This window comes from Somniosus microcephalus, unplaced genomic scaffold (genome assembly GCF_052327205.1).
Source record: "Somniosus microcephalus isolate GS21.2 unplaced genomic scaffold, FLI_Smic_1.0 scaffold63, whole genome shotgun sequence".
Classification (NCBI taxonomy): Eukaryota; Metazoa; Chordata; class Chondrichthyes; order Squaliformes; family Somniosidae; genus Somniosus; species Somniosus microcephalus.
The window spans coordinates 715,073-740,559 of record NW_028225250.1 but is presented as its reverse complement, the minus strand read 5'-3'; the positions used below and the strand labels follow the sequence as shown (position 1 = coordinate 740,559).

General features: G+C 53.7%; 8 non-coding genes across 8 annotated transcripts; all 8 read right to left on the bottom strand.

The window, feature by feature from the left end:
* Positions 1 to 1,518: 1,518 nt before the first annotated feature.
* On the bottom strand, positions 1,519 to 1,591 carry trnar-acg (transfer RNA arginine (anticodon ACG)). The gene has a single exon. It is a non-coding gene; the product is annotated as a tRNA-Arg (tRNA).
* Positions 1,592 to 2,767: 1,176 nt separating this feature from the next.
* On the bottom strand, positions 2,768 to 2,840 carry trnar-acg (transfer RNA arginine (anticodon ACG)). Its single transcript has one exon. It is a non-coding gene; the product is annotated as a tRNA-Arg (tRNA).
* A 4,921-nt stretch (positions 2,841 to 7,761) lies between these two features.
* Positions 7,762 to 7,834, bottom strand: trnar-acg (transfer RNA arginine (anticodon ACG)). The gene has a single exon. It is a non-coding gene; the product is annotated as a tRNA-Arg (tRNA).
* Positions 7,835 to 9,010: 1,176 nt separating this feature from the next.
* trnar-acg (transfer RNA arginine (anticodon ACG)) lies at positions 9,011 to 9,083 on the bottom strand. The gene has a single exon. It is a non-coding gene; the product is annotated as a tRNA-Arg (tRNA).
* An 8,481-nt stretch (positions 9,084 to 17,564) lies between these two features.
* trnam-cau (transfer RNA methionine (anticodon CAU)) lies at positions 17,565 to 17,637 on the bottom strand. The gene has a single exon. It is a non-coding gene; the product is annotated as a tRNA-Met (tRNA).
* Positions 17,638 to 18,974: 1,337 nt separating this feature from the next.
* trnar-acg (transfer RNA arginine (anticodon ACG)) lies at positions 18,975 to 19,047 on the bottom strand. Its single transcript has one exon. It is a non-coding gene; the product is annotated as a tRNA-Arg (tRNA).
* A 2,423-nt stretch (positions 19,048 to 21,470) lies between these two features.
* trnar-acg (transfer RNA arginine (anticodon ACG)) lies at positions 21,471 to 21,543 on the bottom strand. The gene has a single exon. It is a non-coding gene; the product is annotated as a tRNA-Arg (tRNA).
* A 3,660-nt stretch (positions 21,544 to 25,203) lies between these two features.
* Positions 25,204 to 25,276, bottom strand: trnar-acg (transfer RNA arginine (anticodon ACG)). Its single transcript has one exon. It is a non-coding gene; the product is annotated as a tRNA-Arg (tRNA).
* Positions 25,277 to 25,487: the final 211 nt, after the last annotated feature.

The following is a 25,487-nucleotide window of genomic DNA, read 5'->3' as shown; positions in this document are numbered from 1 at the left end:
AGGGACATCAAATCCTTTGGTGTGCCGTAGCAGCAAGTCTTGTCGATAGTCTTGTGCAGCAAAAATGGAAAGCTGAGATGAGGGATAAAAAAGCTTTGCAAGTATCAATGCCTTCTCTGAGGATCGAACTCAGAATCTTCAGATTATGAGACTAACGCGCTGCCGACTGCGCTAAGAAGGCACTTGCCATGCAAACTGCTGGGCAGCATGACCAAGTAGGTGCGCTTGCGAGGCATCTAGACCCATAATGCAAAGTGCGTAAAAAAGTTCGAGCCAGGTAGGAGTCTCACCTAAAATCTTCTGATCCGTAGTCAGACGCGTTATCCATTGCGCCACTGGCCCAGCCTGTACAGAGCAGCTGGCAACTCACAGTCCCACAACACTGCGGCATCAGCAGGTACACCAGGCCGGGAGCGTCAAAAGGCGCACGGCGGACAATCACCAAAGCGAGACACCTTTGCCGCTTCCCTTCGATTTTCAGGTGGTAGAGCGGAGGACTGCAGTGGAAAAAAAGCAAAGCAAAGTCGTCGTTAGGTCGCTGGTTCGACTCCGGCTTGAAGGAGCGGGCGTTCTTGTGCAGTAAGTGAGCGGTAAGGAGCTTTTAGCTCAAGGCAGTGCTCTTAACTTGACGCTAGTATACATGTTGCTGCTAAGGCACAGGACACCTCCATTGCTTGAGCAGTTGCATCTGCACACCAGCAGGAAGTGCCTTTGAGCAGCAACGCACCAAAACACCCAGCACTCTCTTTCAGGCAAAACCTCAGGCAAAAGAAGTCGTCTATCAGTCAGACAGGGCTCTCGGCTGCTCCCTCACGCTCGTGGCGGCTGCTACTTTCCGGTCACCTCGCTTCCCTTCCACCGGCTCGGGCTCTTTCTCGGCTTCTTTCCCCATTTCTCTGATTTCCCGCCCTGCCGTTGCTCGGTAACGCCGATTGGAGCAAAGCGTTGAAAGAGATCAGGGAGCGGGCTAACCCAAAGCAGGAGATCCCTGCTGGTGGCGCAGCAGCTCAGAGGCGAGTGCTAAGGAGCTACTGAGAAGCAAACTTGGTGCAATTGCAGGAAGCAGCTGGGGAATTAGCTCAAATGGTAGAGCGCTCGCTTTGCATGTGAGAGGTAGCGGGCTTGATGCCCGCATTCTCCACGCCTCTTTTGGCTCGGGGCAATGGCTCAAACACAACAGTGGTGTCAGCTGTCGGTGAACCCGTGTACTTCCGAAGGGTCTCCACACGCTGAGGTACAGAGGGGCCAAGGGACATCAAATCCTTTAGTGTGCCGTAGCAGCAACTCTTGTCGATAGTCTTGTGCAGCAAAAATGGAAAGCTGAGATGAGGGATAAAAAAAGCTTTGCAAGTATCAATGCCTTCTCTGAGGATTGAACTCAGGACCTTCAGATTATGAGACTGACGCGCTGCCTACTGCGCTAAGAAGGCACTTGCCATGCAAACTGCTGGGCAGCATGACCAAGTAGGTGCGCTTGCGAGGCATCTAGCGCCATAATGCAAAGTGCGTAAAAAAGTTCGAGCCAGGTAGGAGTCGAACCTACAATCTTCTGATCCGTAGTCAGACGCGTTATCCATTGCGCCACTGGCCCAGCCTGTATAGAGCAGCTGGCAACTCACAGTCCCACAACACTGCGGCATCAGCAGGTACACCAGGCCGGGAGCGTCAAAAGGCGCACGGCGGACAATCACCAAAGCGAGACACCTTTGCCGCTTCCCTTCGATTTTCAGGTGGTAGAGCGGAGGACTGCAGTGGAAAAAAAGCAAAGCAAAGTCGTCGTTAGGTCGCTGGTTCGACTCCGGCTTGAAGGAGCGGGCGTTCTTGTGCAGTAAGTGAGCAGTAAGGATATTTTAGCTCAAGGCAGTGCTCTTAACTTGACGCTAGTTTACATGTTGCTGCTAAGGCACAGGACACCTCCATTGCTTGAGCAGTTGCATCTGCACACCAGCAGGAAGTGCCTTTGAGCAGCAACGCACCAAAACACCCAGCACTCTCTTTCAGGCAAAACCTCAGGCAAAAGAAGTCGTCTCTCAGTCAGACAGGGCTCTCGGCTGCTCCCTCACGATCGTGTCGGCTGCTACTTTCCGGTCACCTCGCTTCCCTTCCGCCGGCTCGGGCTCTTTCTCGGCTTCTTTCCCCATTTCTCTGATTTCCCGCCCTGCCGTTGCTCGGTAACGCCGATTGGAGCAAAGCGTTGAAAGAGATCAGGGAGCGGGCTAACCCAAAGCAGGAGATCCCTGCTGGTGGCGCAGCAGCTCAGAGACGAGTGCTAAGGAGCTACTGAGAAGCAAACTTGGTGCAATTGCAAGAAGCAGCTGGGGAATTAGCTCAAATGGTAGAGCGCTCGCTTTGCATGTGAGAGGTAGCGGGCTTGATGCCCGCATTCTCCACGCCTCTTTTGGCTCGGGGCAATGGCTCAAACACAACAGTGGTGTCAGCTGTCGGTGAACCCGTGTACTTCCGAAGGGTCTCCACACGCTGAGGTACAGAGGGGCCAAGGGACATCAAATCCTTTAGTGTGCCGTAGCAGCAACTCTTGTCGATAGTCTTGTGCAGCAAAAATGGAAAGCTGAGATGAGGGATAAAAAAAGCTTTGCAAGTATCAATGCCTTCTCTGAGGATCGAACTCAGGACCTTCAGATTATGAGACTGACGCGCTGCCTACTGCGCTAAGAAGGCACTTGCCATGCAAACTGCTGGGCAGCATGACCAAGTAGGTGCGCTTGCGAGGCATCTAGCGCCATAATGCAAAGTGCGTAAAAAAGTTCGAGCCAGGTAGGAGTCGAACCTACAATCTTCTGATCCGTAGTCAGACGCGTTATCCATTGCGCCACTGGCCCAGCCTGTACAGATCAGCTGGCAACTCACAGTCCCACAACACTGCGGCATCAGCAGGTACACCAGGCCGGGAGCGTCAAAAGGCGCACGGCGGACAATCACCAAAGCGAGACACCTTTGCCGCTTCCCTTCGATTTTCAGGTGGTAGAGCGGAGGACTGCAGTGGAAAAAAAGCAAAGCAAAGTCGTCGTTAGGTCGCTGGTTCGACTCCGGCTTGAAGGAGCGGGCGTTCTTGTGCAGTAAGTGAGCAGTAAGGATATTTTAGCTCAAGGCAGTGCTCTTAACTTGACGCTAGTTTACATGTTGCTGCTAAGGCACAGGACACCTCCATTGCTTGAGCAGTTGCATCTGCACACCAGCAGGAAGTGCCTTTGAGCAGCAACGCACCAAAACACCCAGCACTCTCTTTCAGGCAAAACCTCAGGCAAAAGAAGTCGTCTATCAGTCAGACAGGGCTCTCGGCTGCTCCCTCACGCTCGTGGCGGCTGCTACTTTCCGGTCACCTCGCTTCCCTTCCGCCGGATCGGGCTCTTTCTCGGCTTCTTTCCCCATTTGTCTGATTTCCCGCCCTGCCGTTGCTCGGTAACGCCTATTGGAGCAAAGCGTTGAAAGAGATCAGGGAGCGGGCTAACCCAAAGCAAGAGATCCCTGCTGGTGGCGCAGCAGCTCAGAGGCGAGTGCAAAGGAGCTACTGAGAAGCAAACTTGGTGCAATTGCAAGAAGCAGCTGGGGAATTAGCTCAAATGGTAGAGCGCTCGCTTTGCATGTGAGAGGTAGCGGGCTTGATGCCCGCATTCTCCACGCCTCTTTTGGCTCGGGGCAATGGCTCAAACACAACAGTGGTGTCAGCTGTCGGTGAACCCGTGTACTTCCGAAGGGTCTCCACACGCTGAGGTACAAAGGGGCCAAGGGACATCAAATCCTTTGGTGTGCCGTAGCAGCAAGTCTTGTCGATAGTCATGTGCAGCAAAAATGGAAAGCTGAGATGAGGGATAAAAAAGCTTTGCAAGTATCAATGCCTTCTCTGAGGATCGAACTCAGAATCTTCAGATTATGAGACTAACGCGCTGCCGACTGCGCTAAGAAGGCACTTGCCATGCAAACTGCTGGGCAGCATGACCAAGTAGGTGCGCTTGCGAGGCATCTAGACCCATAATGCAAAGTGCGTAAAAAAGTTCGAGCCAGGCAGGAGTCTCACCTAAAATCTTCTGATCCGTAGTCAGACGCGTTATCCATTGCGCCACTGGCCCAGCCTGTACAGAGCAGCTGGCAACTCACAGTCCCACAACACTGCGGCATCAGCAGGTACACCAGGCCGGGAGCGTCAAAAGGCGCACGGCGGACAATCACCAAAGCGAGACACCTTTGCCGCTTCCCTTCGATTTTCAGGTGGTAGAGCGGAGGACTGCAGTGGAAAAAAAGCAAAGCAAAGTCGTCGTTAGGTCGCTGGTTCGACTCCGGCTTGAAGGAGCGGGCGTTCTTGTGCAGTAAGTGAGCGGTAAGGAGCTTTTAGCTCAAGGCAGTGCTCTTAACTTGACGCTAGTATACATGTTGCTGCTAAGGCACAGGACACCTCCATTGCTTGAGCAGTTGCATCTGCACACCAGCAGGAAGTGCCTTTGAGCAGCAACGCACCAAAACACCCAGCACTCTCTTTCAGGCAAAACCTCAGGCAAAAGAAGTCGTCTCTCAGTCAGACAGGGCTCTCGGCTGCTCCCTCACGATCGTGGCGGCTGCTACTTTCCGGTCACCTCGCTTCCCTTCCGCCGGCTCGGGCTCTTTCTCGGCTTCTTTCCCCATTTCTCTGATTTCCCGCCCTGCCGTTGCTCGGTAACGCCGATTGGAGCAAAGCGTTGAAAGAGATCAGGGAGCGGGCTAACCCAAAGCAGGAGATCCCTGCTGGTGGCGCAGCAGCTCAGAGGCGAGTGCTAAGGAGCTACTGAGAAGCAAACTTGGTGCAATTGCAAGAAGCAGCTGGGGAATTAGCTCAAATGGTAGAGCGCTCGCTTTGCATGTGAGAGGTAGCGGGCTTGATGCCCGCATTCTCCACGCCTCTTTTGGCTCGGGGCAATGGCTCAAACACAACAGTGGTGTCAGCTGTCGGTGAACCCGTGTACTTCCGAAGGGTCTCCACACGCTGAGGTACAGAGGGGCCAAGGGACATCAAATCCTTTAGTGTGCCGTAGCAGCAACTCTTGTCGATAGTCTTGTGCAGCAAAAATGGAAAGCTGAGATGAGGGATAAAAAAAGCTTTGCAAGTATCAATGCCTTCTCTGAGGATCGAACTCAGGACCTTCAGATTATGAGACTGACGCGCTGCCTACTGCACTAAGAAGGCACTTGCCATGCAAACTGCTGGGCAGCATGACCAAGTAGGTGCGCTTGCGAGGCATCTAGCGCCATAATGCAAAGTGCGTAAAAAAGTTCGAGCCAGGTAGGAGTCGAACCTACAATCTTCTGATCCGTAGTCAAACGCGTTATCCATTGCGCCACTGGCCCAGCCTGTACAGAGCAGCTGGCAACTCACAGTCCCACAACACTGCGGCATCAGCAGGTACACCAGGCCGGGAGCGTCAAAAGGCGCACGGCGGACAATCACCAAAGCGAGACACCTTTGCCGCTTCCCTTCGATTTTCAGGTGGTAGAGCGGAGGACTGCTGTGGAAAAAAAGCAAAGCAAAGTCGTCGTTAGGTCGCTGGTTCGACTCCGGCTTGAAGGAGCGGGCGTACTTGTGCAGTAAGTGAGCAGTAAGGATATTTTAGCTCAAGGCAGTGCTCTTAACTTGACGCTAGTTTACATGTTGCTGCTAAGGCACAGGACACCTCCATTGCTTGAGCAGTTGCATCTGCACACCAGCAGGAAGTGCCTTTGAGCAGCAACGCACCAAAACACCCAGCACTCTCTTTCAGGCAAAACCTCAGGCAAAAGAAGTCGTCTATCAGTCAGACAGGGCTCTCGGCTGCTCCCTCACGCTCGTGGCGGCTGCTACTTTCCGGTCACCTCGCTTCCCTTCCGCCGGATCGGGCTCTTTCTCGGCTTCTTTCCCCATTTGTCTGATTTCCCGCCCTGCCGTTGCTCAGTAACGCCGATTGGAGCAAAGCGTTGAAAGAGATCAGGGAGCGGGCTAACCCAAAGCAGGAGATCCCTGCTGGTGGCGCAGCAGCTCAGAGGCGAGTGCTAAGGAGCTACTGAGAAGCAAACTTGGTGCAATTGCAAGAAGCAGCTGGGGAAATAGCTCAAATGGTAGAGCGCTCGCTTTGCATGTGAGAGGTAGCGGGCTTGATGCCCGCATTCTCCACGCCTCTTTTGGCTCGGGGCAATGGCTCAAACACAACAGTGGTGTCAGCTGTCGGTGAACCCGTGTACTTCCGAAGGGTCTCCACACGCTGAGGTACAAAGGGGCCAAGGGACATCAAATCCTTTGGTGTGCCGTAGCAGCAAGTCTTGTCGATAGTCTTGTGCAGCAAAAATGGAAAGCTGAGATGAGGGATAAAAAAGCTTTGCAAGTATCAATGCCTTCTCTGAGGATCGAACTCAGAATCTTCAGATTATGAGACTAACGCGCTGCCGACTGCGCTAAGAAGGCACTTGCCATGCAAACTGCTGGGCAGCATGACCAAGTAGGTGCGCTTGCGAGGCATCTAGACCCATAATGCAAAGTGCGTAAAAAAGTTCGAGCCAGGTAGGAGTCTCACCTAAAATCTTCTGATCCGTAGTCAGACGCGTTATCCATTGCGCCACTGGCCCAGCCTGTACAGAGCAGCTGGCAACTCACAGTCCCACAACACTGCGGCATCAGCAGGTACACCAGGCCGGGAGCGTCAAAAGGCGCACGGCGGACAATCACCAAAGCGAGACACCTTTGCCGCTTCCCTTCGATTTTCAGGTGGTAGAGCGGAGGACTGCAGTGGAAAAAAAGCAAAGCAAAGTCGTCGTTAGGTCGCTGGTTCGACTCCGGCTTGAAGGAGCGGGCGTTCTTGTGCAGTAAGTGAGCGGTAAGGAGCTTTTAGCTCAAGGCAGTGCTCTTAACTTGACGCTAGTATACATGTTGCTGCTAAGGCACAGGACACCTCCATTGCTTGAGCAGTTGCATCTGCACACCAGCAGGAAGTGCCTTTGAGCAGCAACGCACCAAAACACCCAGCACTCTCTTTCAGGCAAAACCTCAGGCAAAAGAAGTCGTCTATCAGTCAGACAGGGCTCTCGGCTGCTCCCTCACGCTCGTGGCGGCTGCTACTTTCCGGTCACCTCGCTTCCCTTCCACCGGCTCGGGCTCTTTCTCGGCTTCTTTCCCCATTTCTCTGATTTCCCGCCCTGCCGTTGCTCGGTAACGCCGATTGGAGCAAAGCGTTGAAAGAGATCAGGGAGCGGGCTAACCCAAAGCAGGAGATCCCTGCTGGTGGCGCAGCAGCTCAGAGGCGAGTGCTAAGGAGCTACTGAGAAGCAAACTTGGTGCAATTGCAGGAAGCAGCTGGGGAATTAGCTCAAATGGTAGAGCGCTCGCTTTGCATGTGAGAGGTAGCGGGCTTGATGCCCGCATTCTCCACGCCTCTTTTGGCTCGGGGCAATGGCTCAAACACAACAGTGGTGTCAGCTGTCGGTGAACCCGTGTACTTCCGAAGGGTCTCCACACGCTGAGGTACAGAGGGGCCAAGGGACATCAAATCCTTTAGTGTGCCGTAGCAGCAACTCTTGTCGATAGTCTTGTGCAGCAAAAATGGAAAGCTGAGATGAGGGATAAAAAAAGCTTTGCAAGTATCAATGCCTTCTCTGAGGATTGAACTCAGGACCTTCAGATTATGAGACTGACGCGCTGCCTACTGCGCTAAGAAGGCACTTGCCATGCAAACTGCTGGGCAGCATGACCAAGTAGGTGCGCTTGCGAGGCATCTAGCGCCATAATGCAAAGTGCGTAAAAAAGTTCGAGCCAGGTAGGAGTCGAACCTACAATCTTCTGATCCGTAGTCAGACGCGTTATCCATTGCGCCACTGGCCCAGCCTGTATAGAGCAGCTGGCAACTCACAGTCCCACAACACTGCGGCATCAGCAGGTACACCAGGCCGGGAGCGTCAAAAGGCGCACGGCGGACAATCACCAAAGCGAGACACCTTTGCCGCTTCCCTTCGATTTTCAGGTGGTAGAGCGGAGGACTGCAGTGGAAAAAAAGCAAAGCAAAGTCGTCGTTAGGTCGCTGGTTCGACTCCGGCTTGAAGGAGCGGGCGTTCTTGTGCAGTAAGTGAGCAGTAAGGATATTTTAGCTCAAGGCAGTGCTCTTAACTTGACGCTAGTTTACATGTTGCTGCTAAGGCACAGGACACCTCCATTGCTTGAGCAGTTGCATCTGCACACCAGCAGGAAGTGCCTTTGAGCAGCAACGCACCAAAACACCCAGCACTCTCTTTCAGGCAAAACCTCAGGCAAAAGAAGTCGTCTCTCAGTCAGACAGGGCTCTCGGCTGCTCCCTCACGATCGTGGCGGCTGCTACTTTCCGGTCACCTCGCTTCCCTTCCGCCGGCTCGGGCTCTTTCTCGGCTTCTTTCCCCATTTCTCTGATTTCCCGCCCTGCCGTTGCTCGGTAACGCCGATTGGAGCAAAGCGTTGAAAGAGATCAGGGAGCGGGCTAACCCAAAGCAGGAGATCCCTGCTGGTGGCGCAGCAGCTCAGAGACGAGTGCTAAGGAGCTACTGAGAAGCAAACTTGGTGCAATTGCAAGAAGCAGCTGGGGAATTAGCTCAAATGGTAGAGCGCTCGCTTTGCATGTGAGAGGTAGCGGGCTTGATGCCCGCATTCTCCACGCCTCTTTTGGCTCGGGGCAATGGCTCAAACACAACAGTGGTGTCAGCTGTCGGTGAACCCGTGTACTTCCGAAGGGTCTCCACACGCTGAGGTACAGAGGGGCCAAGGGACATCAAATCCTTTAGTGTGCCGTAGCAGCAACTCTTGTCGATAGTCTTGTGCAGCAAAAATGGAAAGCTGAGATGAGGGATAAAAAAAGCTTTGCAAGTATCAATGCCTTCTCTGAGGATCGAACTCAGGACCTTCAGATTATGAGACTGACGCGCTGCCTACTGCGCTAAGAAGGCACTTGCCATGCAAACTGCTGGGCAGCATGACCAAGTAGGTGCGCTTGCGAGGCATCTAGCGCCATAATGCAAAGTGCGTAAAAAAGTTCGAGCCAGGTAGGAGTCGAACCTACAATCTTCTGATCCGTAGTCAGACGCGTTATCCATTGCGCCACTGGCCCAGCCTGTACAGATCAGCTGGCAACTCACAGTCCCACAACACTGCGGCATCAGCAGGTACACCAGGCCGGGAGCGTCAAAAGGCGCACGGCGGACAATCACCAAAGCGAGACACCTTTGCCGCTTCCCTTCGATTTTCAGGTGGTAGAGCGGAGGACTGCAGTGGAAAAAAAGCAAAGCAAAGTCGTCGTTAGGTCGCTGGTTCGACTCCGGCTTGAAGGAGCGGGCGTTCTTGTGCAGTAAGTGAGCAGTAAGGATATTTTAGCTCAAGGCAGTGCTCTTAACTTGACGCTAGTTTACATGTTGCTGCTAAGGCACAGGACACCTCCATTGCTTGAGCAGTTGCATCTGCACACCAGCAGGAAGTGCCTTTGAGCAGCAACGCACCAAAACACCCAGCACTCTCTTTCAGGCAAAACCTCAGGCAAAAGAAGTCGTCTATCAGTCAGACAGGGCTCTCGGCTGCTCCCTCACGCTCGTGGCGGCTGCTACTTTCCGGTCACCTCGCTTCCCTTCCGCCGGATCGGGCTCTTTCTCGGCTTCTTTCCCCATTTGTCTGATTTCCCGCCCTGCCGTTGCTCGGTAACGCCTATTGGAGCAAAGCGTTGAAAGAGATCAGGGAGCGGGCTAACCCAAAGCAAGAGATCCCTGCTGGTGGCGCAGCAGCTCAGAGGCGAGTGCAAAGGAGCTACTGAGAAGCAAACTTGGTGCAATTGCAAGAAGCAGCTGGGGAATTAGCTCAAATGGTAGAGCGCTCGCTTTGCATGTGAGAGGTAGCGGGCTTGATGCCCGCATTCTCCACGCCTCTTTTGGCTCGGGGCAATGGCTCAAACACAACAGTGGTGTCAGCTGTCGGTGAACCCGTGTACTTCCGAAGGGTCTCCACACGCTGAGGTACAAAGGGGCCAAGGGACATCAAATCCTTTGGTGTGCCGTAGCAGCAAGTCTTGTCGATAGTCATGTGCAGCAAAAATGGAAAGCTGAGATGAGGGATAAAAAAGCTTTGCAAGTATCAATGCCTTCTCTGAGGATCGAACTCAGAATCTTCAGATTATGAGACTAACGCGCTGCCGACTGCGCTAAGAAGGCACTTGCCATGCAAACTGCTGGGCAGCATGACCAAGTAGGTGCGCTTGCGAGGCATCTAGACCCATAATGCAAAGTGCGTAAAAAAGTTCGAGCCAGGCAGGAGTCTCACCTAAAATCTTCTGATCCGTAGTCAGACGCGTTATCCATTGCGCCACTGGCCCAGCCTGTACAGAGCAGCTGGCAACTCACAGTCCCACAACACTGCGGCATCAGCAGGTACACCAGGCCGGGAGCGTCAAAAGGCGCACGGCGGACAATCACCAAAGCGAGACACCTTTGCCGCTTCCCTTCGATTTTCAGGTGGTAGAGCGGAGGACTGCAGTGGAAAAAAAGCAAAGCAAAGTCGTCGTTAGGTCGCTGGTTCGACTCCGGCTTGAAGGAGCGGGCGTTCTTGTGCAGTAAGTGAGCGGTAAGGAGCTTTTAGCTCAAGGCAGTGCTCTTAACTTGACGCTAGTATACATGTTGCTGCTAAGGCACAGGACACCTCCATTGCTTGAGCAGTTGCATCTGCACACCAGCAGGAAGTGCCTTTGAGCAGCAACGCACCAAAACACCCAGCACTCTCTTTCAGGCAAAACCTCAGGCAAAAGAAGTCGTCTCTCAGTCAGACAGGGCTCTCGGCTGCTCCCTCACGATCGTGGCGGCTGCTACTTTCCGGTCACCTCGCTTCCCTTCCGCCGGCTCGGGCTCTTTCTCGGCTTCTTTCCCCATTTCTCTGATTTCCCGCCCTGCCGTTGCTCGGTAACGCCGATTGGAGCAAAGCGTTGAAAGAGATCAGGGAGCGGGCTAACCCAAAGCAGGAGATCCCTGCTGGTGGCGCAGCAGCTCAGAGGCGAGTGCTAAGGAGCTACTGAGAAGCAAACTTGGTGCAATTGCAAGAAGCAGCTGGGGAATTAGCTCAAATGGTAGAGCGCTCGCTTTGCATGTGAGAGGTAGCGGGCTTGATGCCCGCATTCTCCACGCCTCTTTTGGCTCGGGGCAATGGCTCAAACACAACAGTGGTGTCAGCTGTCGGTGAACCCGTGTACTTCCGAAGGGTCTCCACACGCTGAGGTACAGAGGGGCCAAGGGACATCAAATCCTTTAGTGTGCCGTAGCAGCAACTCTTGTCGATAGTCTTGTGCAGCAAAAATGGAAAGCTGAGATGAGGGATAAAAAAAGCTTTGCAAGTATCAATGCCTTCTCTGAGGATCGAACTCAGGACCTTCAGATTATGAGACTGACGCGCTGCCTACTGCACTAAGAAGGCACTTGCCATGCAAACTGCTGGGCAGCATGACCAAGTAGGTGCGCTTGCGAGGCATCTAGCGCCATAATGCAAAGTGCGTAAAAAAGTTCGAGCCAGGTAGGAGTCGAACCTACAATCTTCTGATCCGTAGTCAAACGCGTTATCCATTGCGCCACTGGCCCAGCCTGTACAGAGCAGCTGGCAACTCACAGTCCCACAACACTGCGGCATCAGCAGGTACACCAGGCCGGGAGCGTCAAAAGGCGCACGGCGGACAATCACCAAAGCGAGACACCTTTGCCGCTTCCCTTCGATTTTCAGGTGGTAGAGCGGAGGACTGCTGTGGAAAAAAAGCAAAGCAAAGTCGTCGTTAGGTCGCTGGTTCGACTCCGGCTTGAAGGAGCGGGCGTTCTTGTGCAGTAAGTGAGCAGTAAGGATATTTTAGCTCAAGGCAGTGCTCTTAACTTGACGCTAGTTTACATGTTGCTGCTAAGGCACAGGACACCTCCATTGCTTGAGCAGTTGCATCTGCACACCAGCAGGAAGTGCCTTTGAGCAGCAACGCACCAAAACACCCAGCACTCTCTTTCAGGCAAAAGAAGTCGTCTATCAGTCAGACAGGGCTCTCGGCTGCTCCCTCACGCTCGTGGCGGCTGCTACTTTCCGGTCACCTCGCTTCCCTTCCGCCGGATCGGGCTCTTTCTCGGCTTCTTTCCCCATTTGTCTGATTTCCCGCCCTGCCGTTGCTCAGTAACGCCGATTGGAGCAAAGCGTTGAAAGAGATCAGGGAGCGGGCTAACCCAAAGCAGGAGATCCCTGCTGGTGGCGCAGCAGCTCAGAGGCGAGTGCTAAGGAGCTACTGAGAAGCAAACTTGGTGCAATTGCAAGAAGCAGCTGGGGAATTAGCTCAAATGGTAGAGCGCTCGCTTTGCATGTGAGAGGTAGCGGGCTTGATGCCCGCATTCTCCACGCCTCTTTTGCCTCGGGGCAATGGCTCAAACACAACAGTGGTGTCAGCTGTCGGTGAACCCGTGTACTTCCGAAGGGTCTCCACACGCTGAGGTACAAAGGGGCCAAGGGACATCAAATCCTTTGGTGTGCCGTAGCAGCAAGTCTTGTCGATAGTCTTGTGCAGCAAAAATGGAAAGCTGAGATGAGGGATAAAAAAGCTTTGCAAGTATCAATGCCTTCTCTGAGGATCGAACTCAGAATCTTCAGATTATGAGACTAACGCGCTGCCGACTGCGCTAAGAAGGCACTTGCCATGCAAACTGCTGGGCAGCATGACCAAGTAGGTGCGCTTGCGAGGCATCTAGACCCATAATGCAAAGTGCGTAAAAAAGTTCGAGCCAGGCAGGAGTCTCACCTAAAATCTTCTGATCCGTAGTCAGACGCGTTATCCATTGCGCCACTGGCCCAGCCTGTACAGAGCAGCTGGCAACTCACAGTCCCACAACACTGCGGCATCAGCAGGTACACCAGGCCGGGAGCGTCAAAAGGCGCACGGCGGACAATCACCAAAGCGAGACACCTTTGCCGCTTCCCTTCGATTTTCAGGTGGTAGAGCGGAGGACTGCAGTGGAAAAAAAGCAAAGCAAAGTCGTCGTTAGGTCGCTGGTTCGACTCCGGCTTGAAGGAGCGGGCGTTCTTGTGCAGTAAGTGAGCGGTAAGGAGCTTTTAGCTCAAGGCAGTGCTCTTAACTTGACGCTAGTATACATGTTGCTGCTAAGGCACAGGACACCTCCATTGCTTGAGCAGTTGCATCTGCACACCAGCAGGAAGTGCCTTTGAGCAGCAACGCACCAAAACACCCAGCACTCTCTTTCAGGCAAAACCTCAGGCAAAAGAAGTCGTCTCTCAGTCAGACAGGGCTCTCGGCTGCTCCCTCACGATCGTGGCGGCTGCTACTTTCCGGTCACCTCGCTTCCCTTCCGCCGGCTCGGGCTCTTTCTCGGCTTCTTTCCCCATTTCTCTGATTTCCCGCCCTGCCGTTGCTCGGTAACGCCGATTGGAGCAAAGCGTTGAAAGAGATCAGGGAGCGGGCTAACCCAAAGCAGGAGATCCCTGCTGGTGGCGCAGCAGCTCAGAGGCGAGTGCTAAGGAGCTACTGAGAAGCAAACTTGGTGCAATTGCAAGAAGCAGCTGGGGAATTAGCTCAAATGGTAGAGCGCTCGCTTTGCATGTGAGAGGTAGCGGGCTTGATGCCCGCATTCTCCACGCCTCTTTTGGCTCGGGGCAATGGCTCAAACACAACAGTGGTGTCAGCTGTCGGTGAACCCGTGTACTTCCGAAGGGTCTCCACACGCTGAGGTACAGAGGGGCCAAGGGACATCAAATCCTTTAGTGTGCCGTAGCAGCAACTCTTGTCGATAGTCTTGTGCAGCAAAAATGGAAAGCTGAGATGAGGGATAAAAAAAGCTTTGCAAGTATCAATGCCTTCTCTGAGGATCGAACTCAGGACCTTCAGATTATGAGACTGACGCGCTGCCTACTGCACTAAGAAGGCACTTGCCATGCAAACTGCTGGGCAGCATGACCAAGTAGGTGCGCTTGCGAGGCATCTAGCGCCATAATGCAAAGTGCGTAAAAAAGTTCGAGCCAGGTAGGAGTCGAACCTACAATCTTCTGATCCGTAGTCAAACGCGTTATCCATTGCGCCACTGGCCCAGCCTGTACAGAGCAGCTGGCAACTCACAGTCCCACAACACTGCGGCATCAGCAGGTACACCAGGCCGGGAGCGTCAAAAGGCGCACGGCGGACAATCACCAAAGCGAGACACCTTTGCCGCTTCCCTTCGATTTTCAGGTGGTAGAGCGGAGGACTGCTGTGGAAAAAAAGCAAAGCAAAGTCGTCGTTAGGTCGCTGGTTCGACTCCGGCTTGAAGGAGCGGGCGTTCTTGTGCAGTAAGTGAGCAGTAAGGATATTTTAGCTCAAGGCAGTGCTCTTAACTTGACGCTAGTTTACATGTTGCTGCTAAGGCACAGGACACCTCCATTGCTTGAGCAGTTGCATCTGCACACCAGCAGGAAGTGCCTTTGAGCAGCAACGCACCAAAACACCCAGCACTCTCTTTCAGGCAAAAGAAGTCGTCTATCAGTCAGACAGGGCTCTCGGCTGCTCCCTCACGCTCGTGGCGGCTGCTACTTTCCGGTCACCTCGCTTCCCTTCCGCCGGATCGGGCTCTTTCTCGGCTTCTTTCCCCATTTGTCTGATTTCCCGCCCTGCCGTTGCTCAGTAACGCCGATTGGAGCAAAGCGTTGAAAGAGATCAGGGAGCGGGCTAACCCAAAGCAGGAGATCCCTGCTGGTGGCGCAGCAGCTCAGAGGCGAGTGCTAAGGAGCTACTGAGAAGCAAACTTGGTGCAATTGCAAGAAGCAGCTGGGGAATTAGCTCAAATGGTAGAGCGCTCGCTTTGCATGTGAGAGGTAGCGGGCTTGATGCCCGCATTCTCCACGCCTCTTTTGCCTCGGGGCAATGGCTCAAACACAACAGTGGTGTCAGCTGTCGGTGAACCCGTGTACTTCCGAAGGGTCTCCACACGCTGAGGTACAAAGGGGCCAAGGGACATCAAATCCTTTGGTGTGCCGTAGCAGCAAGTCTTGTCGATAGTCTTGTGCAGCAAAAATGGAAAGCTGAGATGAGGGATAAAAAAGCTTTGCAAGTATCAATGCCTTCTCTGAGGATCGAACTCAGAATCTTCAGATTATGAGACTAACGCGCTGCCGACTGCGCTAAGAAGGCACTTGCCATGCAAACTGCTGGGCAGCATGACCAAGTAGGTGCGCTTGCGAGGCATCTAGACCCATAATGCAAAGTGCGTAAAAAAGTTCGAGCCAGGTAGGAGTCTCACCTAAAATCTTCTGATCCGTAGTCAGACGCGTTATCCATTGCGCCACTGGCCCAGCCTGTACAGAGCAGCTGGCAACTCACAGTCCCACAACACTGCGGCATCAGCAGGTACACCAGGCCGGGAGCGTCAAAAGGCGCACGGCGGACAATCACCAAAGCGAGACACCTTTGCCGCTTCCCTTCGATTTTCAGGTGGTAGAGCGGAGGACTGCAGTGGAAAAAAAGCAAAGCAAAGTCGTCGTTAGGTCGCTGGTTCGACTCCGGCTTGAAGGAGCGGGCGTTCTTGTGCAGTAAGTGAGCGGTAAGGAGCTTTTAGCTCAAGGCAGTGCTCTTAACTTGACGCTAGTATACATGTTGCTGCTAAGGCACAGGACACCTCCATTGCTTGAGCAGTTGCATCTGCACACCAGCAGGAAGTGCCTTTGAGCAGCAACGCACCAAAACACCCAGCACTCTCTTTCAGGCAAAACCTCAGGCAAAAGAAGTCGTCTATCAGTCAGACAGGGCTCTCGGCTGCTCCCTCACGCTCGTGGCGGCTGCTACTTTCCGGTCACCTCGCTTCCCTTCCACCGGCTCGGGCTCTTTCTCGGCTTCTTTCCCCATTTCTCTGATTTCCCGCCCTGCCGTTGCTCGGTAACGCCGATTGGAGCAAAGCGTTGAAAGAGATCAGGGAGCGGGCTAACCCAAAGCAGGAGATCCCTGCTGGTGGCGCAGCAGCTCAGAGGCGAGTGCTAAGGAGCTACTGAGAAGCAAACTTGGTGCAATTACAAGAAGCAGCTGGGGAATTAGCTCAAATGGTAGAGCGCTCGCTTTGCATGTGAGAGGTAGCGGGCTTGATGCCCGCATTCTCCACGCCTCTTTTGCCTCGGGGCAATGGCTCAAACACAACAGTGGTGTCAGCTGTCGGTGAACCCGTGTACTTCCGAAGGGTCTCCACACGCTGAGGTACAAAGGGGCCAAGGGACATCAAATCCTTTGGTGTGCCGTAGCAGCAAGTCTTGTCGATAGTCTTGTGCAGCAAAAATGGAAAGCTGAGATGAGGGATAAAAAAGCTTTGCAAGTATCAATGCCTTCTCTGAGGATCGAACTCAGAATCTTCAGATTATGAGACTAACGCGCTGCCGACTGCGCTAAGAAGGCACTTGCCATGCAAACTGCTGGGCAGCATGACCAAGTAGGTGCGCTTGCGAGGCATCTAGACCCATAATGCAAAGTGCGTAAAAAAGTTCGAGCCAGGCAGGAGTCTCACCTAAAATCTTCTGATCCGTAGTCAGACGCGTTATCCATTGCGCCACTGGCCCAGCCTGTACAGAGCAGCTGGCAACTCACAGTCCCACAACACTGCGGCATCAGCAGGTACACCAGGCCGGGAGCGTCAAAAGGCGCACGGCGGACAATCACCAAAGCGAGACACCTTTGCCGCTTCCCTTCAATTTTCAGGTGGTAGAGCGGAGGACTGCAGTGGAAAAAAAGCAAAGCAAAGTCGTCGTTAGGTCGCTGGTTCGACTCCGGCTTGAAGGAGCGGGCGTTCTTGTGCAGTAAGTGAGCGGTAAGGAGCTTTTAGCTCAAGGCAGTGCTCTTAACTTGACGCTAGTATACATGTTGCTGCTAAGGCACAGGACACCTCCATTGCTTGAGCAGTTGCATCTGCACACCAGCAGGAAGTGCCTTTGAGCAGCAACGCACCAAAACACCCAGCACTCTCTTTCAGGCAAAACCTCAGGCAAAAGAAGTCGTCTATCAGTCAGACAGGGCTCTCGGCTGCTCCCTCACGCTCGTGGCGGCTGCTACTTTCCGGTCACCTCGCTTCCCTTCCACCGGCTCGGGCTCTTTCTCGGCTTCTTTCCCCATTTCTCTGATTTCCCGCCCTGCCGTTGCTCGGTAACGCCGATTGGAGCAAAGCGTTGAAAGAGATCAGGGAGCGGGCTAACCCAAAGCAGGAGATCCCTGCTGGTGGCGCAGCAGCTCAGAGGCGAGTGCTAAGGAGCTACTGAGAAGCAAACTTGGTGCAATTACAAGAAGCAGCTGGGGAATTAGCTCAAATGGTAGAGCGCTCGCTTTGCATGTGAGAGGTAGCGGGCTTGATGCCCGCATTCTCCACGCCTCTTTTGGCTCGGGGCAATGGCTCAAACACAACAGTGGTGTCAGCTGTCGGTGAACCCGTGTACTTCCGAAGGGTCTCCACACGCTGAGGTACAGAGGGGCCAAGGGACATCAAATCCTTTAGTGTGCCGTAGCAGCAACTCTTGTCGATAGTCTTGTGCAGCAAAAATGGAAAGCTGAGATGAGGGATAAAAAAAGCTTTGCAAGTATCAATGCCTTCTCTGAGGATTGAACTCAGGACCTTCAGATTATGAGACTGACGCGCTGCCAACTGCGCTAAGAAGGCACTTGCCATGCAAACTGCTGGGCAGCATGACCAAGTAGGTGCGCTTGCGAGGCATCTAGCGCCATAATGCAAAGTGCGTAAAAAAGTTCGAGCCAGATGGGAGTCGAACCTACAATCTTCTGATCCGTAGTCAGACGCGTTATCCATTGCGCCACTGGCCCAGCCTGTATAGAGCAGCTGGCAACTCACAGTCCCACAACACTGCGGCATCAGCAGGTACACCAGGCCGGGAGCGTCAAAAGGCGCACGGCGGACAATCACCAAAGCGAGACACCTTTGCCGCTTCCCTTCGATTTTCAGGTGGTAGAGCGGAGGACTGCAGTGGAAAAAAAGCAAAGCAAAGTCGTCGTTAGGTCGCTGGTTCGACTCCGGCTTGAAGGAGCGGGCGTTCTTGTGCAGTAAGTGAGCAGTAAGGATATTTTAGCTCAAGGCAGTGCTCTTAACTTGACGCTAGTTTACATGTTGCTGCTAAGGCACAGGACACCTCCATTGCTTGAACAGTTGCATCTGCACACCAGCAGGAAGTGCCTTTGAGCAGCAACGCACCAAAACACCCAGCACTCTCTTTCAGGCAAAACCTCAGGCAAAAGAAGTCGTCTATCAGTCAGACAGGGCTCTCGGCTGCTCCCTCACGCTCGTGGCGGCTGCTACTTTCCGGTCACCTCGCTTCCCTTCCGCTGGCTCGGGCTCTTTCTCGGCTTCTTTCCCCATTTCTCTGATTTCCCGCCCTGCCGTTGCTCGGTAACGCCGATTGGAGCAAAGCGTTGAAAGAGATCAGGGAGCGGGCTAACCCAAAGCAGGAGATCCCTGCTGGTGGCGCAGCAGCTCAGAGGCGAGTGCTAAGGAGCTACTGAGAAGCAAACTTGGTGCAATTGCAAGAAGCAGCTGGGGAATTAGCTCAAATGGTAGAGCGCTCGCTTTGCATGTGAGAGGTAGCGGGCTTGATGCCCGCATTCTCCACGCCTCTTTTGGCTCGGGGCAATGGCTCAAACACAACAGTGGTGTCAGCTGTCGGTGAACCCGTGTACTTCCGAAGGGTCTCCACACGCTGAGGTACAGAGGGGCCAAGGGACATCAAATCCTTTAGTGTGCCGTAGCAGCAAGTCTTGTCGATAGTCTTGTGCAGCAAAAATGGAAAGCTGAGATGAGGGATAAAAAAAGCTTTGCAAGTATCAATGCCTTCTCTGAGGATCGAACTCAGGACCTTCAGATTATGAGACTGACGCGCTGCCTACTGCGCTAAGAAGGCACTTGCCATGCAAACTGCTGGGCAGCATGACCAAGTAGGTGCGCTTGCGAGGCATCTAGCGCCATAATGCAAAGTGCGTAAAAAAGTTCGAGCCAGGTAGGAGTCGAACCTACAATCTTCTGATCCGTAGTCAGACGCGTTATCCATTGCGCCACTGGCCCAGCCTGTACAGATCAGCTGGCAACTCACAGTCCCACAACACTGCGGCATCAGCAGGTACACCAGGCCGGGAGCGTCAAAAGGCGCACGGCGGACAATCACCAAAGCGAGACACCTTTGCCGCTTCCCTTCGATTTTCAGGTGGTAGAGCGGAGGACTGCAGTGGAAAAAAAGCAAAGCAAAGTCGTCGTTAGGTCGCTGGTTCGACTCCGGCTTGAAGGAGCGGGCGTTCTTGTGCAGTAAGTGAGCAGTAAGGATATTTTAGCTCAAGGCAGTGCTCTTAACTTGACGCTAGTTTACATGTTGCTGCTAAGGCACAGGACACCTCCATTGCTTGAGCAGTTGCATCTGCACACCAGCAGGAAGTGCCTTTGAGCAGCAACGCACCAAAACACCCAGCACTCTCTTTCAGGCAAAACCTCAGACAAAAGAAGTCGTCTATCAGTCAGACAGGGCTCTCGGCTGCTCCCTCACGCTCGTGGCGGCTGCTACTTTCCGGTCACCTCGCTTCCCTTCCGCCGGATCGGGCTCTTTCTCGGCTTCTTTCCCCATTTGTCTGATTTCCCGCCCTGCCGTTGCTCGGTAACGCCTATTGGAGCAAAGCGTTGAAAGAGATCAGGGAGCGGGCTAACCCAAAGCAAGAGATCCCTGCTGGTGGCGCAGCAGCTCAGAGGCGAGTGCAAAGGAGCTACTGAGAAGCAAACTTGGTGCAATTGCAAGAAGCAGCTGGGGAATTAGCTCAAATGGTAGAGCGCTCGCTTTGCATGTGAGAGGTAGCGGGCTTGATGCCCGCATTCTCCACGCCTCTTTTGGCTCGGGGCAATGGCTCAAACACAACAGTGGTGTCAGCTGTCGGTGAACCCGTGTACTTCCGAAGGGTCTCCACACGCTGAGGTACAAAGGGGCCAAGGGACATCAAATCCTTTGGTGTGCCGTAGCAGCAAGTCTTGTCGATAGTCATGTGCAGCAAAAATGGAAAGCTGAGATGAGGGATAAAAAAGCTTTGCAAGTATCAATGCCTTCTCTGAGGATCGAACTCAGAATCTTCAGATTATGAGACTAACGCGCTGCCGACTGCGCTAAGAAGGCACTTGCCATGCAAACTGCTGGGCAGCATGACCAAGTAGGTGCGCTTGCGAGGCATCTAGACCCATAATGCAAAGTGCGTAAAAAAGTTCGAGCCAGGCAGGAGTCTCACCTAAAATCTTCTGATCCGTAGTCAGACGCGTTATCCATTGCGCCACTGGCCCAGCCTGTACAGAGCAGCTGGCAACTCACAGTCCCACAACACTGCGGCATCAGCAGGTACACCAGGCCGGGAGCGTCAAAAGGCGCACGGCGGACAATCACCAAAGCGAGACACCTTTGCCGCTTCCCTTCGATTTTCAGGTGGTAGAGCGGAGGACTGCAGTGGAAAAAAAGCAAAGCAAAGTCGTCGTTAGGTCGCTGGTTCGACTCCGGCTTGAAGGAGCGGGCGTTCTTGTGCAGTAAGTGAGCGGTAAGGAGCTTTTAGCTCAAGGCAGTGCTCTTAACTTGACGCTAGTATACATGTTGCTGCTAAGGCACAGGACACCTCCATTGCTTGAGCAGTTGCATCTGCACACCAGCAGGAAGTGCCTTTGAGCAGCAACGCACCAAAACACCCAGCACTCTCTTTCAGGCAAAACCTCAGGCAAAAGAAGTCGTCTATCAGTCAGACAGGGCTCTCGGCTGCTCCCTCACGCTCGTGGCGGCTGCTACTTTCCGGTCACCTCGCTTCCCTTCCGCCAGCTCGGGCTCTTTCTCGGCTTCTTTCCCCATTTCTCTGATTTCCCGCCCTGCCGTTGCTCGGTAACGCCGATTGGAGCAAAGCATTGAAAGAGATCAGGGAGCGGGCTAACCCAAAGCAGGAGATCCCTGCTGGTGGCGCAGCAGCTCAGAGGCGAGTGCTAAGGAGCTACTGAGAAGCAAACTTGGTGCAATTGCAAGAAGCAGCTGGGGAATTAGCTCAAATGGTAGAGCGCTCGCTTTGCATGTGAGAGGTAGCGGGCTTGATGCCCGCATTCTCCACGCCTCTTTTGGCTCGGGGCAATGGCTCAAACACAACAGTGGTGTCAGCTGTCGGTGAACCCGTGTACTTCCGAAGTGTCTCCACACGCTGAGGTACAGAGGGGCCAAGGGACATCAAATCCTTTAGTGTGCCGTAGCAGCAAGTCTTGCCGATAGTCTTGTGCAGCAAAAATGGAAAGCTGAGATGAGGGATAAAAAAGCTTTGCAAGTATCAATGCCTTCTCTGAGGATCGAACTCAGGACCTTCAGATTATGAGACTGACGCGCTGCCTACTGCGCTACGAAGGCACTTGCCATGCAAACTGCTGGGCAGCATGACCAAGTAGGTGCGCTTGCGAGGCATCTAGCGCCATAATGCAAAGTGCGTAAAAAAGTTCGAGCCAGGTAGGAGTCGAACCTACAATCTTCTGATCCGTAGTCAGACGCGTTATCCATTGCGCCACTGGCCCAGCCTGTATAGAGCAGCTGGCAACTCACAGTCCCACAACACTGCGGCATCAGCAGGTACACCAGGCCGGGAGCGTCAAAAGGCGCACGGCGGACAATCACCAAAGCGAGACACCTTTGCCGCTTCCCTTCGATTTTCAGGTGGTAGAGCGGAGGACTGCAGTGGAAAAAAAGCAAAGCAAAGTCGTCGTTAGGTCGCTGGTTCGACTCCGGCTTGAAGGAGCGGGCGTTCTTGTGCAGTAAGTGAGCAGTAAGGATATTTTAGCTCAAGGCAGTGCTCTTAACTTGACGCTAGTTTACATGTTGCTGCTAAGGCACAGGACACCTCCATTGCTTGAGCAGTTGCATCTGCACACCAGCAGGAAGTGCCTTTGAGCAGCAACGCACCAAAACACCCAGCACTCTCTTTCAGGCAAAACCTCAGGCAAAAGAAGTCGTCTATCAGTCAGACAGGGCTCTCGGCTGCTCCCTCACGCTCGTGGCGGCTGCTACTTTCCGGTCACCTCGCTTCCCTTCCACCGGCTCGGGCTCTTTCTCGGCTTCTTTCCCCATTTCTCTGATTTCCCGCCCTGCCGTTGCTCGGTAACGCCTATTGGAGCAAAGCGTTGAAAGAGATCAGGGAGCGGGCTAACCCAAAGCAAGAGATCCCTGCTGGTGGCGCAGCAGCTCAGAGGCGAGTGCAAAGGAGCTACTGAGAAGCAAACTTGGTGCAATTGCAAGAAGCAGCTGGGGAATTAGCTCAAATGGTAGAGCGCTCGCTTTGCATGTGAGAGGTAGCGGGCTTGATGCCCGCATTCTCCACGCCTCTTTTGGCTCGGGGCAATGGCTCAAACACAACAGTGGTGTCAGCTGTCGGTGAACCCGTGTACTTCCGAAGGGTCTCCACACGCTGAGGTACAAAGGGGCCAAGGGACATCAAATCCTTTGGTGTGCCGTAGCAGCAAGTCTTGTCGATAGTCATGTGCAGCAAAAATGGAAAGCTGAGATGAGGGATAAAAAAGCTTTGCAAGTATCAATGCCTTCTCTGAGGATCGAACTCAGAATCTTCAGATTATGAGACTAACGCGCTGCCGACTGCGCTAAGAAGGCACTTGCCATGCAAACTGCTGGGCAGCATGACCAAGTAGGTGCGCTTGCGAGGCATCTAGACCCATAATGCAAAGTGCGTAAAAAAGTTCGAGCCAGGCAGGAGTCTCACCTAAAATCTTCTGATCCGTAGTCAGGCGCGTTATCCATTGCGCCACTGGCCCAGCCTGTACAGAGCAGCTGGCAACTCACAGTCCCACAACACTGCGGCATCAGCAGGTACACCAGGCCGGGAGCGTCAAAAGGCGCACGGCGGACAATCACCAAAGCGAGACACCTTTGCCGCTTCCCTTCGATTTTCAGGTGGTAGAGCGGAGGACTGCAGTGGAAAAAAAGCAAAGCAAAGTCGTCGTTAGGTCGCTGGTTCGACTCCGGCTTGAAGGAGCGGGCGTTCTTGTGCAGTAAGTGAGCGGTAAGGAGCTTTTAGCTCAAGGCAGTGCTCTTAACTTGACGCTAGTATACATGTTGCTGCTAAGGCACAGGACACCTCCATTGCTTGAGCAGTTGCATCTGCACACCAGCAGGAAGTGCCTTTGAGCAGCAACGCACCAAAACACCCAGCACTCTCTTTCAGGCAAAACCTCAGGCAAAAGAAGTCGTCTCTCAGTCAGACAGGGCTCTCGGCTGCTCCCTCACGATCGTGGCGGCTGCTACTTTCCGGTCACCTCGCTTCCCTTCCGCCGGCTCGGGCTCTTTCTCGGCTTCTTTCCCCATTTCTCTGATTTCCCGCCCTGCCGTTGCTCGGTAACGCCGATTGGAGCAAAGCATTGAAAGAGATCAGGGAGCGGGCTAACCCAAAGCAGGAGATCCCTGCTGGTGGCGCAGCAGCTCAGAGGCGAGTGCTAAGGAGCTACTGAGAAGCAAACTTGGTGCAATTGCAAGAAGCAGCTGGGGAATTAGCTCAAATGGTAGAGCGCTCGCTTTGCATGTGAGAGGTAGCGGGCTTGATGCCCGCATTCTCCACGCCTCTTTTGGCTCGGGGCAATGGCTCAAACACAACAGTGGTGTCAGCTGTCGGTGAACCCGTGTACTTCCGAAGGGTCTCCACACGCTGAGGTACAGAGGGGCCAAGGGACATCAAATCCTTTGGTGTGCCGTAGCAGCAAGTCTTGTCGATAGTCATGTGCAGCAAAAATGGAAAGCTGAGATGAGGGATAAAAAAGCTTTGCAAGTATCAATGCCTTCTCTGAGGATCGAACTCAGAATCTTCAGATTATGAGACTAACGCGCTGCCGACTGCGCTAAGAAGGCACTTGCCATGCAAACTGCTGGGCAGCATGACCAAGTAGGTGCGCTTGCGAGGCATCTAGACCCATAATGCAAAGTGCGTAAAAAAGTTCGAGCCAGGCAGGAGTCTCACCTAAAATCTTCTGATCCGTAGTCAGACGCGTTATCCATTGCGCCACTGGCCCAGCCTGTACAGAGCAGCTGGCAACTCACAGTCCCACAACACTGCGGCATCAGCAGGTACACCAGGCCGGGAGCGTCAAAAGGCGCACGGCGGACAATCACCAAAGCGAGACACCTTTGCCGCTTCCCTTCGATTTTCAGGTGGTAGAGCGGAGGACTGCAGTGGAAAAAAAGCAAAGCAAAGTCGTCGTTAGGTCGCTGGTTCGACTCCGGCTTGAAGGAGCGGGCGTTCTTGTGCAGTAAGTGAGCGGTAAGGAGCTTTTAGCTCAAGGCAGTGCTCTTAACTTGACGCTAGTATACATGTTGCTGCTAAGGCACAGGACACCTCCATTGCTTGAGCAGTTGCATCTGCACACCAGCAGGAAGTGCCTTTGAGCAGCAACGCACCAAAACACCCAGCACTCTCTTTCAGGCAAAAGAAGTCGTCTATCAGTCAGACAGGGCTCTCGGCTGCTCCCTCACGCTCGTGGCGGCTGCTACTTTCCGGTCACCTCGCTTCCCTTCCGCCGGCTCGGGCTCTTTCTCGGCTTCTTTCCCCATTTCTCTGATTTCCCGCCCTGCCGTTGCTCGGTAACGCCGATTGGAGCAAAGCGTTGAAAGAGATCAGGGAGCGGGCTAACCCAAAGCAGGAGATCCCTGCTGGTGGCGCAGCAGCTCAGAGGCGAGTGCTAAGGAGCTACTGAGAAGCAAACTTGGTGCAATTGCAAGAAGCAGCTGGGGAATTAGCTCAAATGGTAGAGCGCTCGCTTTGCATGTGAGAGGTAGCGGGCTTGATGCCCGCATTCTCCACGCCTCTTTTGGCTCGGGGCAATGGCTCAAACACAACAGTGGTGTCAGCTGTCGGTGAACCCGTGTACTTCCGAAGGGTCTCCACACGCTGAGGTACAGAGGGGCCAAGGGACATCAAATCCTTTGGTGTGCCGTAGCAGCAAGTCTTGTCGATAGTCTTGTGCAGCAAAAATGGAAAGCTGAGATGAGGGATAAAAAAAGCTTTGCAAGTATCAATGCCTTCTCTGAGGATCGAACTCAGGACCTTCAGATTATGAGACTGACGCGCTGCCTACTGCGCTAAGAAGGCACTTGCCATGCAAACTGCTGGGCAGCATGACCAAGTAGGTGCGCTTGCGAGGCATCTAGCGCCATAATGCAAAGTGCGTAAAAAAGTTCGAGCCAGGTAGGAGTCGAACCTACAATCTTCTGATCCGTAGTCAGACGCGTTATCCATTGCGCCACTGGCCCAGCCTGTACAGATCAGCTGGCAACTCACAGTCCCACAACACTGCGGCATCAGCAGGTACACCAGGCCGGGAGCGTCAAAAGGCGCACGGCGGACAATCACCAAAGCGAGACACCTTTGCCGCTTCCCTTCGATTTTCAGGTGGTAGAGCGGAGGACTGCAGTGGAAAAAAAGCAAAGCAAAGTCGTCGTTAGGTCGCTGGTTCGACTCCGG